The sequence below is a fragment of the Humulus lupulus genome, chromosome 3 (genome assembly GCF_963169125.1).
Source record: "Humulus lupulus chromosome 3, drHumLupu1.1, whole genome shotgun sequence".
NCBI lineage: Eukaryota > Viridiplantae > Streptophyta > Magnoliopsida > Rosales > Cannabaceae > Humulus > Humulus lupulus.
In genome coordinates this window covers 9307970-9321604 of record NC_084795.1, presented here as the reverse complement: position 1 = coordinate 9321604, position 13635 = coordinate 9307970, and positions in this window count along the sequence as shown.

Here is a 13635-nt window from a genome sequence, read left to right as displayed (position 1 = left end):
CAGCCCGATCAACCCCCGAGTGGGCCACCTCAAAGAGGTCCCAATCCTAGCCCTCCGCTCCAGCCTACAAGCCCTCAAAGGCTGGAGCAGCCACCAATGCCTCAGGATGATGTCCCACCTAGGGACCCTGAGACGCAGCCTCCATCCCAGGCTGGTCGAGGCAATCCCCCGCATCCCAGGCAGAATAGGGCCAGGCAACAGTCCCGGAGCCCTAGACGCCAGGGGGTGAAGAGCCGCACCCACCGAGTAGGGGGCAACGTTCTTCTGGCAACAAAAGGAACTCAGAGACAGACTCTGCGGTCAGGGGCCCTCCACGGCATGATAATGCACAGGAACCCACCGACTAGCGCAGGCCTCCCCCTAGCGCTCGGGAAGTTCCAGCCCAAGGAGGCAACAGAGGAAACAGTCGGTCCCACCATAGCCCGTCAAGGTTCAGAGATGGCCACGACAATGAGGCCGACTTAGGCAGAGGGAATGCTGGTCAGAGAAACGAGGAGAGAGGTGGAGGCAGAAGCCCACCACCTAGAAAAGACCAACAAGCAAGACGTAATGCTGGGGGGCAGCCCAGGCAAAACAACGTCTTTAGCCGGCTCGGAGCCAGCGAGTAGTGGCGAAAGATGACAACTTGAGGGATGTACTCAACGACTGCCGAGAAAGGCACGATGAGTACATTCCCCCGGCACCAGAGGCCCCAGCAATTCCTAAAGCCGTTCAGGCTCAAATCGATGCCCTGAACCAGGCTGTGCAGTAGCTGGTCGGGGGGCAGACATCGCATATCGAGTACGATCGGAGGAGAGGTACCCCTTTCATCCAAAGGATTGCTGTAGTAGAAACCCCCAGCAAGTTCAAGATGCCAACCCTGCCAAACTTTGACGGGTACGAAGACCCAGTATCTCATGTAAACAAATTTGAGATACAAATGGACATTCAGAAAGTCTCTGAAGACGCTCGCTACAGGATCTTCCCAGCGACCCTTTCTGATGCCGCTCAGGAGTGGTTCTTCAAGTTCCCTCCTGTAAGTATAATATCCTGGGAAATGTTCGTGAAGGAGTTTTACGGACAATTCTATGCGAGTCGTGTGCACCCCACTAAGTCAAACCAACTGGTCCAGATATGCCAGAAAGAAGGGGAGCCTTTAAAGGAGTATGTTCAGCGCTTCATGCGAGCCGCAGCAGGAGCCAAGACTGTGGGCGATGAAGGCAAGATGATGGCCCTAACTGCTGAGGTTAGACGTCATTCTCCTCTCTGGAGTAGCCTCGGGAAGCATGGGGTTATGTATTGTCCAAGAACTTTACTTAGCTAATTGTTCAGTAGTATTATAGTATGTTTAGTATTATCTTTGTTACTGTGGATTTTTGGTTCAGACCAGGAATTATTTGGACACTCATAGTAGTACTTATAGATTTTCTAAGTTTAACCTATAGTTTAAGAATATTTAGTATAACCTAAGGATTGATTAATGTGACTGATATTAAGGATTATATTTATTATATTATAAGGTTTAGACATCAACCAATAGGATTTTAAGCACATGTTATGAATGGTGATTAAGGATTAAGTATTTTTGAGGATTAAATTAAATAAGGGTAAAGTTTGAATGTTATAGGGTCAGTCAGCAGCTTTGAATACGTTGAAGGCTTAGTCAAGGTTGTTTACTCCATTCAAACTTAGCTAAAAATGTGTAATTTCGTGTTTAAATATTCAGCGTATGCCGATATATCACAGCTATAGGGGGCGATATATCGCAGCACGTAGATACGGAAAACACGAGACGATGCACGGTCGCCTCGGACATACTGGCCCAGGCGATATATCGCCTACAGGGGGCGATATATCGCCTCCTCCAGCATGAATTCAAACTCTTTTGAATTCTTTTCCTTTCAGCCATTCAAACTCCTTCAACAGTCCAGCATCTTTTGAACGAGTCTTCAGCCTCTGCTGAACAATTATTCAAATGATTTTCACCTAAAAAGCCATTATTTTTATTCAAGTAAAATCAAGATCCTTTCATCTCCAAACTCTATAAATAGGACCTAGTACCCAGCCATTATTCACCTTTTGCTCTAAGTTCAGAAGCTGCTAGTGTTAAGTGAGTGTGAGAGTGTAAACACCTGGTTTGGGAAAATCATAAGCTTAAACATCATAAGCTTATCAAACACTTTGGGAAGTGAGGTTCTATAGTATTTCGGTTGAGGAGTAGATTGGTCTTTCAAGTCTTTGAGGTAACCAAAATTCTAGTTCATTTCTGTATTATGTTATTTCTCATAGTCTTCTACTCAATCTCTAACCTTAATCTTCATTTTGGTTAGGGAATCTAAGTTCTTGAGCACATAAGTTTCGGTAAGCATGTTTCTCAAATGGTTTAGTCTTTCCATCCCTTTCATTTCATCTTCTTTCTTCTTTAGACTCACTCTTTCTTATGGTTTTAGGAGTGTTCCAAAAAGTCCCAACTCAGTCCACACATCTCGGTAACTTTGGTAAGGAAAATAGGCTAGAATCAATATGTTATATGCTTATGTTATCTATGCTTTATGTTGTTAAATGTGTTATGATATGTATGCATGTATGTTTGTAGGCTTGGGCATATGACCCATATGACTAACAAGACCCCAAATGGGTTATGGGCATATGACCTACTTAGCTAGTAGGACCCCACTAATCCCATGGGCATATGCTTGTTTAGCCTATGGGACCCCAAGTAATAATGGTCATTATAATAATTGTATGTTATATGTATTATGTTAAGTCTTTATGTTTCTTATAAAGTTATGTTTAGGACTATGTGTTAGATTTTCCTTACTGGGCATTAGGCTCATTCCTTTTTGTTTTATGTGCAGGAAAATAAGCTTTAGAGGCGGAAAGATTCGTGACGCTTAGAGGATGTGTATCGATGGTGAATGGAGTCAAGGGGCCGAGCGTTATTCGATTCAAGGATGTAGTCTTGTTTATGTTTTTTTTATGGTTTTACGTGTATTTTCCGCATTATTTATGTAATGTCTTTTATTTTAAATCATGTTTTGTTTTTAAAGACAATGGGATCCCATATCCTTCTTAGTATTCTATTTATTTGTAAGTAACTCTTATTTTACAAGTTACTCAATAAAATTATGGTATTTTCGTAAAAATGTAAGTTTTATGTATAGTTTCGTTAATGGTCCAAATAGTCTAGATTAGTGGGTCATTACAGGTTAATACTACTATTGACTGTATTTTTAGCCAACGACGTGAGAACGTCAAATACAACAAACCTTCAAGAGAATTTAAATAACACAGACAATTTTAATCAAGAAAAGTAAATAACACAAGAGATTTTATAGTGGTTCAGCCCCGATTGTCGGTAATAGCCTAATCCACTTAGAGTTGTGATTTATATCCGTACTCAAGATCAGATGGACTTAGCCAACTGAGTTTCTTCAGTACAGATTGCAAAAATACAAGAATTCTCTCAAATGCCAGCACTTTCTCTCTCTAGAATACTTAGACCCAAATTTTCTCTCTCTAGAAAGAAGAAGCAAAAGAAGCCCCTCTCTCATCCCATAAGCCCTCTATTTATAGGCTTAGGGTCATACATACGGTATCCCCTAGAACCGGGATATTTTATTATATTTATTACATTTAAATTACAAATAAACATTCAAAATTCAAAATGTAACAAACCCCCATTTGTGGGAAGAATGAGAGATTCCCGCATATCGTGTTGAAGTTGTTTATAGGAATCTTGACTTAGTCTCCTCTAGCTAGTTGATCCACCTCCTATTGACCACTCATGCAAGTGCTGGTCGGACATGTGCATGGTGGTAGGACATACACTTGTTGGTCGGACGTGCATGGTGGTAGGACATGCACTTCTCTCCTCATCCTTGGGGTCTCCTAGGTCCACTCTCTTGAGTTCTCCTCGGACCAAGGTCTCTTGGGCTCTCCTCCTCGGACCTCATCCTTGGGGTCTCCTAGGATCACTCTCTTGGGGTCTCCTAGGACCACATCCTTGGGGTCTCCTAGGACCACTCTCTTGAGTTCTCCTCGGATGCACTCTCCTTAGCTCTCCTAGGATGCACTCTCCTTAGCTCTCCTAGAATGCATTCTCCTTAGCCTCCTAGGATGCACTCTCCTTAGCTCTCCTAGGATGCATTCTCCTTAGCCTCCTAGGATGCACTCTCCTTAGCTTTCCTCGGACCAAGGTGCACTTGGCTTGGTTATGACATCTTTCAAGCAGTCCAAATTCTTCGTCAGTCTACCGGGTCACTTTATCACAACTCTGAGGAGTCAACGTATTTATTGACTATTAATGTGTCTTTTACTGACCATGCACTGCCACATGTCACCTTTATTGCCACGTCATCAATCTCCATTTTTGGGATAACAACTACCTAAGAGTTTTTAGATTGAGCTGATCGGTACATCAAGCTCGAAGACGCGATTGCCAACGAAGGCAAGTCGCCAGCAAAGGACAAGGGACCCAAGGAAGATCCTGCCAAAGCCGCCAACGGGTCTAAGCCCAATGGCAACGGCAAAGGCAACGGGAATGGCAACAGTAAAAATGGTGGATAGCGGATGAATGGCGAACCCTCAACCTCCGAGAGTAAATGCCCCAAAAATAATCGATATGAACCGAAATTCACCAATTACACTGCCCTTGTCGAAAGCTGAGCCGAAGTCTTCCAAGCGACCAGCTCGAGTGTGCCCTACAGACGACTCGCGCCTATAAGAAAGGATATCTCCAAGAGAGATTCGACAAAGTTCTGTCGTTATCATAACGATTACAGGCACGACACCAACGAGTGTAACCAGCTGAAGGACGAGATTAAGTTCCTGATAAGACAGGGACACTTAAGAAGATATGTACGAACCGCGGGAGGTTCTCAGCGAGAGGCTCAAGGTGGCAACGAGTCGGCTCCTGCACGCCAGCGGTCGCCACCTTTACAGCCAGCTCCCGTGGCAGGTACTCTACTCACCATCTGCGGAGGCCCACATCTTGCAGGAGATAGTGGAAAAGCGAGGGAACGATATGCTCGAACCCTACGCCACGACCAGGACATCGAGATGATGAGTGTCGAGGATCGTGCACCCAAAAAGGCTCGAACAAAGGAGGAACCAATCACCTTCTCTGATGATGACGCCCAGCATGTGCGATTCCCATACTCCGATCCGCTGATCGTGGATGTCCAAATCGCAAATATGATGGTGAAAAGAGTGTCGGTCGATACAGGAAGTTCGGTCAACATCCTATATAAGTCCTCACTGGAAAGGATGAAACTGTCCATCAAGGACCTAGAGCCATGCAACCAAATAATTTATGGTTTTTCCAGAGAAGGGCTCGCCCCAGTAGGGTCAATTAGACTCCCAGTCACAACAGGTACCGCGCTTGCTAACAGGACATCACTCACCACTTTTATAGTGGTTGATTGTCCTTCAACATATAATGCCGTGATAGGGAGACCCATTCTGGTTAACCTTCGAGTCGTCACTTCTGTGTGGCACCTCGCCATGAAGTTCCCAACAGACGCAGGAGTAGGATACGTACTGGGAAACCAATGATAGACGAGAGAATGCAACAACGCCTCAATCACCAAAGCAAAAAAGGGTGTATCAAGGGATGCCGCCGGAAAAGAGTTGCAAATGGCATCTAATGTTCAAGCCTGCTCAGGTGACAATCTCACCAAATAGGGCATTGCCCAAAGTGAGGATAAAGACTTAGATCCTCGCTTTGGGGATTTCGAAGAAGAAGTAGGCCCCATCGAGGACCTTGAAGAGGTCCAACTCGATGATGGAAATTCGACCAGAGTTGTGAAAGTCGGTAAAAACTTAGAGACAACAACAAAACAAGCACTGGTGGAGTTCTTAAAGAGAAACCAGGACGTCGTTGCCTGGTCGCATAAAGACATGGTTGGGATAGATCCTACAATCATCAGCCATGTCCTGAACATTGACAAAAACTTCCCACCTGTGCAGCAGAAAAGAAGGCTGCTCGACAAAGATCAATCGAAAGCTTTGAAGGAAGAAGTCGAGAAGCTGAAGGAGAATGGGTTCATTAGGGTGGCATTTTATCCATCATGGGTCTCCAATCCCGTACTCGTGCCCAAGCCAAATGGCAAGTGGCGTACGTGCGTGGATTTTACAAACCTCAATAAAGCCTGCCCTAAATACTGCTTTCCACTCCCGAGGATCTACTAGCTGGCCGATGCCATTGCAGGACACGAGATCCTCTCATTCATGGATGCGTACTCTAGGTATAATCAAATTATTATGCATCCCCCTAATGAGGATCACACTAGCTTTCGAACCGATACAGGGCTCTACTGTTATAAGGTGATGCCCTTTGGTTTGAAAAACGCTGATGCGACTTACCAAAGACTCGTCAACCACATGTTAAAGGAGCTGATCGGGGCAAACATGGAGGTTTACGTCGACGACATGCTGGTTAAGTCGAAGAAGGCAGAAGGACATATAAGGGATTTGCAGGAATGCTTCAACGTCCTTAATAAATACAGGATGAAGCTAAATCCCCTCAAATGTTCCTTCAGATTGGGATCAAGGAAGTTCTTGGGATTCATAGTTAACTTAAGAGGAATTGAAGCTAATCCCGAAAAGATAAAAGCCATGATCAAGATGAAGTCGCCAGTGAAGATTAAAGATGTTCAAAGCCTGACTGGGAGAATTGCCGCCCTCAATAGATTTATATCAAAATCAACGGACAAGTACATCCCATTTTTCAATCTACTCAGAGGCAACAAGAAATTCGAATGAACAGATGAGTGCGAACAGGCCTTTCAAGCACTGAAAGCGCATATGGCACACAACATAGGGAGACTTTGTTCATCTACCTAGCAATCACAGATTACGCTGCTAGTGTTGTTCTGGTGAGAGAAGAAGAAGGTGTACAGAAGGCTGTCTATTATGTAAGCAAAAGGCTGATCGGAGAAAAATTGAGATATCCCCCCATCGAAAGGTTAGCCTATTGCTTAGTATTGGCCTCTAGGAAGCTGTGGCCTTACTTCTAAGCCCATCCAATTATGGTATTGACCGACCAGCCTCTTCGGCAAGTCCTGCAAAAGCCAGAGGCTACCGAAAGATTACTAAAGTGGGTTGTCGAACTCGGGCAGTTCGATATATCTTACCTACCATGAGCAGCGATAAAGGGGCAAACCTTAGCTGACTTCATCGCCAAGTTCACAAAGCCCGCAGGTAGCGAGCAGATCAAGGATCCTAGCAAGCCTAAATGTCAAACCCAAGCACCCTCATGGAAATTGTTCACCGATGGATCATCAAACGAATCCCACGCAGGAGCAGGAGTGATATTGATAACGCCGAAAGGGCATCGATTTCACTATGCAATAAGGTTTGACTTCGCTGCCTCTAACAATGAGGCTGAATATGAAGCATTGCTCGCTGGGCTACGGTTAGCCAAGGATATGAACATAAAAGCGCTTGATATTTACAGTGATTCTCAGCTAGTCGTGAATCAGATCTTGGGAGAGTATCAAGCGCGAGGATTAAAAATGGTCACCTATCTGAACAAGGCAAAGGATCTTTTAGCCCAATTCGGCAGATACACCCTACAGCAAGTGCCTCATGATCAGAATTCCAATGCAGATGCTTTGGCAAAGTTGGCAAGTGCAAAAGATGCTGATACTTTGAACATAGTGCCAGTCGAGCGACTGCCCGCACCCAGCATCCAAGCAACAAAAACCTCTCTAGTCATCCAAATGGCGGATACATGGATGGCGCCGTATGTAGAGTATCTATCAAGCGGCGTGCTGCCAGCGGACAGAAACAAAGCCAGGACCCTTCAGCGGCAGGCTGCTAAGTATATCCTGGTTGATGGAATTCTGTACCGAAGGGGACTCATTGCCACTTCTCAGGTGTATTACAAAGGAGAAAGCCAAAGAGTTGATGAAGGCGGTGCACGAAGGTTTTTGCGGGGACCACGCTGGGGGGCAAAGTCTGTCAAAAAAGATCCTAAGGCAAGGATATTTCTGGCCAACAATGAATGAAGACTTCATGGAGTTCGTGCGAAAATATGACAAGTGCCGAAGGTTTTCTAAGATCCCACAAGCAGCTCCCAATGAATTAAAGCAGATGCAGAGTCCATGGCCTTTTGCGGTTTGGGGAATAGATCTAATCGAATCTTTGCCTACGGGGAAAGGTGGTGTAAAGTACGCAGTGGTTTCCGTCGACCACTTCACCAAATGGGCTGAAGCTGAGCCACTCGCGACCATAACGACGAAGAAAGTGCTTGACTTCGTGGTCAAAAACATCATCTGTCGCTATGTATTGCCAAAAAAGATAGTCTCAGATAACGGCACCCAGTTCGACAGTGATCTATTCACAGATTTTAGCAGGCGTCATGACATTATTAAAAGCTTTTCTTCAGTCGCTCATCCCAAAGAAAATGGACAAATCGAGGCAGTCAACAAAACGCTGAAGGATACACTGAAGAAAAGACTTGAAGAAGCTAAGGGAGCATGGCCAGAACAGTTGCCTGAAGTCCTCTAGTCGTATAGAACTTCCCACCGAACAGCAACAGGTCATATCCCGTTTTCCTTGGCATACAGGTATGAAGCCATGTTTCCTGTTGAGTTGGATCCACCCTCTCACCGCAGATTAACATACGACCAGGATTCTAACAGCCAGTTACTCATGGAATCCTTGGACTCGATTGATGAAAGGCGTGAACAAGCCCAGCTCCGAGTAGTTGCATACCAGCAGAAGGTCGCCTAGTATTTCAACTCCAAAGTTCGAGAAAGAAAATTCATTGTTGGAGACCTTTTGCTCCGAAGAGTTTTTCTTAACACCTGCGACCAAGCTGCTGGGGTACTCGGGCCAAATTGGGAAGGGCCTTACCAGATTGATGAAGTCCTTCACCCAGGCACTTATAAACTTGCATGCTTAAACGGAGATCTCATTCCTCGATATTGGAATGGAGAACACCTGCGCAAGTATTATCAATGAATAATTCTTCTTAAAGAATTGGCTTGTATAAATTTTACTTTTTACAAGTTTTGTGTAAGATCTTAGTGATTACTCGTAAAGACATGTTTAGTCCATTCACTACGAGAATAAAAGGGATTGTGCTCAGCCAGTCATTTCTAGCCAACTATTGTATTTATTAAAAGTATTTGCTCATTACGTGTGTTGTTTTGCTGTATTTTAATTCTAATCACATTGCTATGAGCAGTAACGTTCGGGCAGGTTCTAGTCAAGGCAAGTGACCAAGGACCTAAAGCTCCTCAATCACTTGGGGGGCATACGAGGTACAAGTAAGCAAAGCATACCATTAAAAGGTATGTAAACACATGAGCAAAATAAGGGAAAGCATGCTACGACACTTAGAGTATTTTTCAAAATTTTAGCATTTTGTTAGATCAAACCAAAGTGCTATGCTAAGTTCGGTCATGCGAACAATTAGATGTTATAATAGGCAAATATATTATCATATCAAAGTGATCCTTTTACACCGCAAGCAGTGACTACTTGGATGTAATTGTTTAAAATAAAAGTAAAAGTTGCCCGTGCAGCAAAACCAAAGAAAAATTAAATTGCCTTTACATCACGACCCGTAGGTCGTGTAGTTAAAAAAGAAGAAATATAAAAAAAAATAATCATGGAGCTTGAGGAGCTGGAGGATCCTGGGGAGGAGTCTGGTCGACGGCTTCATTGTCTGTACCCTCCATCCCGGCGGCCAGCGAGATTTCGGGGGATGCAGGGACCCTCGACCTTTCTTCTTTAGCAAGTTGAGCTGCGCAGCGAGCCAGCTCAGCTTCCCTTGCTTTCTCAGGAAGGTAGGCAAAATTGGCACCCTGATTGTGCTTCCAGAAATCATAGAAGCACCTCAAAGTGGCATTTTTGTACCTCTCTAAGTTGGCAGCATTAGTCTTCTCCAAGTCCTTGACTCGGGCCTCCATGTCTCTGGTTTCTAGCCTGCTCGCGATCAAGTCCAGCTCGAGCTGCTTAGCCACCTTATAATTAGAGCGATTGGACTCCTTATATTGGTCCCTCAGCTCGCGGGCCTTCTCCAGAGATTTCAGCTTCTCCTCCAACTCCTTGGCCAGTTTGGCCTTCTCTGCGGTCACCGCTACCAGCTGATCAACATGCCTAGCCTCGGTAGCTTTGAGTTCGTCTCGTGCCGTTGATCCGAGGACCTGGCCTCCTCGGTAACGACACCCAGGCGGATGCGGCCAGCAGTAAGATTCAGCATGGCCTGTATTCAGAACAAACATTAGACAAACAGTAAAATTACCAAAAGCCTAATGTCACAAAGGAAACAACTTACGCTGGTGAACTCATTTAGGGCTCGGTTCAGAATTGGGTCAACGCCCATCATCTCCGTAGCCGCCATTGCTGCTCGGCAGCGGTCAAGCTTGGCGATTTTTGTAAACCTCTCCTTGATCAGTTTAAAGGAGCGACCAACCATCAAGTTCCCAATTGAAGCAGGACCTTCCTGCTTAGTTTGATCAGATGGGGCGGTAGGAGAAAGAGTTGACCCGGCAGTAGCAGATGGAGTCTGTTGCTCGCGGGGGGAAGACGGAGTCGCGGTGGGAAGACAGAGTCGCGGTGGCACAAGGCCCTTCCTCCAGAGAGCCTGCATCCTGAGCCTTCTTCGCCGCAGGCGCCTTGCTGCTCTCCCAAACATGTCTCTTGCTGGCTTTATTTTTGCTCGGAGGGGCAGGAGCAGCCTCTGGGTTACTGTAAAGGTCGAAGACATTCGAGGAAACCATACTTGAAAAGCAAGAACAAAGCCGAGCCATGAGATAGCATGAATAGCCAAACACATTACATCAGAAAAAGAAGCAAAAAAGGATTGCAAAGTCTAATACCCAAGCTATTATTACTGGTCGCTACACTACAGACTTTACTAGTCTTACACTCATTCTTCGACACGAAGAAGTCTGGCCCTAAGTGTGGAGCATATTTAAAATTTTCGTCCCTGTTGAACATATGACAGGGAATTGACAAATTATTTAAAAGCGAAATTACTATACCGTTGTCATCCAACGAGTCATCAGAGAGCTCGGCAGGCTCAGTGGCCTTCTGCTTTCCTTTTCCTTCGGGAGCTGAGGGCCTCTCTGCTCGAGGAGTGCTAGCAGGTTCCCTGATCGTGACCCCAGTTGGTCTCCTCCACGGAGGAGACGCTTGGGGTTGCTGCTCGGGTTCTTCTTCGGCGCGAGCACTCCCTGGCTAAGAGAGTCTCAGAGGCCCCCTCGTCTTTGATTGAGGGTCTCAGAGGCCAGCCAACCTAAAGTTAGCCTCTGTAACTAGATTTTTGACACTCTTCTCAGCATCTGACATGCTGGCTAAGAGAGTCACTCTTGACTCCATTCCTAGAGTTGGGTTTGGTCGCATCCACGAGCCTGAAATACATTAAAAGTTTAAGACATTGTGGAGGAAAAAACACTAAGTGAAGAAGCCAACTAGCGATGCAAAAGTTTATCTCCTCGTGTGAAAGCCAAGTTGTCTGCGACCAGGTCAGGCATAAGGAAGTATTCTTGGTAGTACCTCCCCACGTTGGAGATGTGGGTCGTGTAAGTCAGGAAAGTGCGTCCATTTTCCTGATGGCAAAGATGGAAGAACCCCGTGCCTTCTTGGTTGGGGTTAGATTTGAGGATGAACAGATACTTGACCTCATGTGGCGACGGCACGGGACATTTTTTCTGGCTGTATAGGATATAGAGTGCAGGGAGCATCCTATGTCCGTTTGGAGTAATTTGGAAGGGAGCAACTCCGAAATAGTTGGCCACCCCCTGAAAGAATGCATGAAGAGGCAAAGTGGCTCCTGCCTCAACATGAAACCGCGACCAGGCACTGTAGGCACCTCCAGGCAGATTAGCCCTTTGGTCTGGGTTGGGTTTGACTAGTGTCACCCCTGTTAGATTGTATTTTCTTAAGTATTTGGCAATCATTCTAACCGTCACCCTACTCTCAGAGACTACATGCCACTCGACATCTGGCTGAACAGCGTGTCGAGGGCAGGCATGCCTTTGGACATTTGGATTCAGGGGCATTTTCGTCTTGACCACTGGTCGAGGGAGCATCAGCAGCAGGCTGATGAGAAGTGTTGGAAGTTTTTCTTTTCTGGGCCTTAGTTTTGGTGTGAGCCATATTTCGAGTCAAAACTGGGGAAGTGTTTGGATTAATGCGAGAAAAAGGAATATCAGGTATCAATATCGAGGGTTGTTCTGCTGGGGTTTTATGCCCTAATTAAAACCCAAATTCTTTGTAATCTCATTTTATTATCAATAAAAGAATAGAAATCATTTTTTTGACTTGGTCAATCACTTTGCTCGCATGTTTTATTTTCATGATTATTTGTTTCATATAAACTTCTATTAAATCCCGGGCATATAGCTACGTAATCACAGTGGAATATAAATATGATTATATGTTCAAAATAAGTTAGTCCTAAGATTAGTCAGTGCACCGGATTTACACTGACTTGCCAATCTAGGATATGATCTACTTACACATTATAGTGTTATGTTCTTTCCAGAACATTAGCAAAGTAGATAAGATCGGATGTATTTGTTACATCGGACAGGACCGATATTGACAGTTGATAAGATAAGTAAACATACCGTTATTATCTATTATAGTCATATCATATAGTTGACCATAGGTCAATTCAATCTCAATTCTGAGTGGTTAGTATTCTAACTGATTGTATTATTTAAGTTCTTTGACTTGTTCGTTACCAGCTTACCCTACGGACTAGCCCATACTTACATCTTGGGAACTCGGTAATATAATTGAGTGGGAGTGTTAATCATAGATATGAACATCTATAGCTTCTGATGAAGAAGTGAAATGATGGTTTCCTTTTAGTTTGGTTCAAGGTGTTAAATGATAGAGATCTCATTTCAGTAATTAAATTAGTTTACTGAAATATCATTTACAAGGAACTAAGTGTTTTAAGGATAAAATACAATGAGGGGTAAAACGGTATTTTAGTCCTATTTCATTGTAGAGCGTCTATAGAGGATTGAGTGACAATTATGGTTGTAACAATGGATAATTAATAGCGTATCTATATTTGTTATAGAGCGTTCTATGAATTCAAGAGTGCAATTCCAAGTCTATAGTGGATTCACGAGGAATTAATAAGTTAGTAAATTTATTTGTTAGATTTATGATAACTTATTGGAGCTTGATTTCATAGGCCCATGGTCCCCATTGTACCTTGGATAAAATCATCTAGATAGTCTCAATTAATTGATTTAATCATCAATTAGAATTATCAAAGTTGAGCAGGTCAATTTTGGATAGTTTCACAGAGTTGTGTAATTTTGAGAAGAAAAGAGAAATTGTGGCAGATTTATTAATTAAGATAAATTGGTATCTAAATTAATAAATAAGTTTAAATCAAGGTTCAAATTATAAATAATTAATTTGATAAAGGATTTAAATAATTATTTAATTAATTAAATCAATAGAAAATAATATAGGCCTTGATTTTAAGTCCAATGAGCTTATAATCAAATAAGAACTTTCACGGGCCTATAGCCCATGATAATTTCGACCTAGGGCTTCAAAATGGCTGTTATTTTATTGATTTTTTAATTAAATTAAATGGCCTAATTGAGTCTATAAAAGGAGTGCTTAGAGAGAAGTCAAAAAAAGAAGTTTGATAAGTCACAAGTCAGA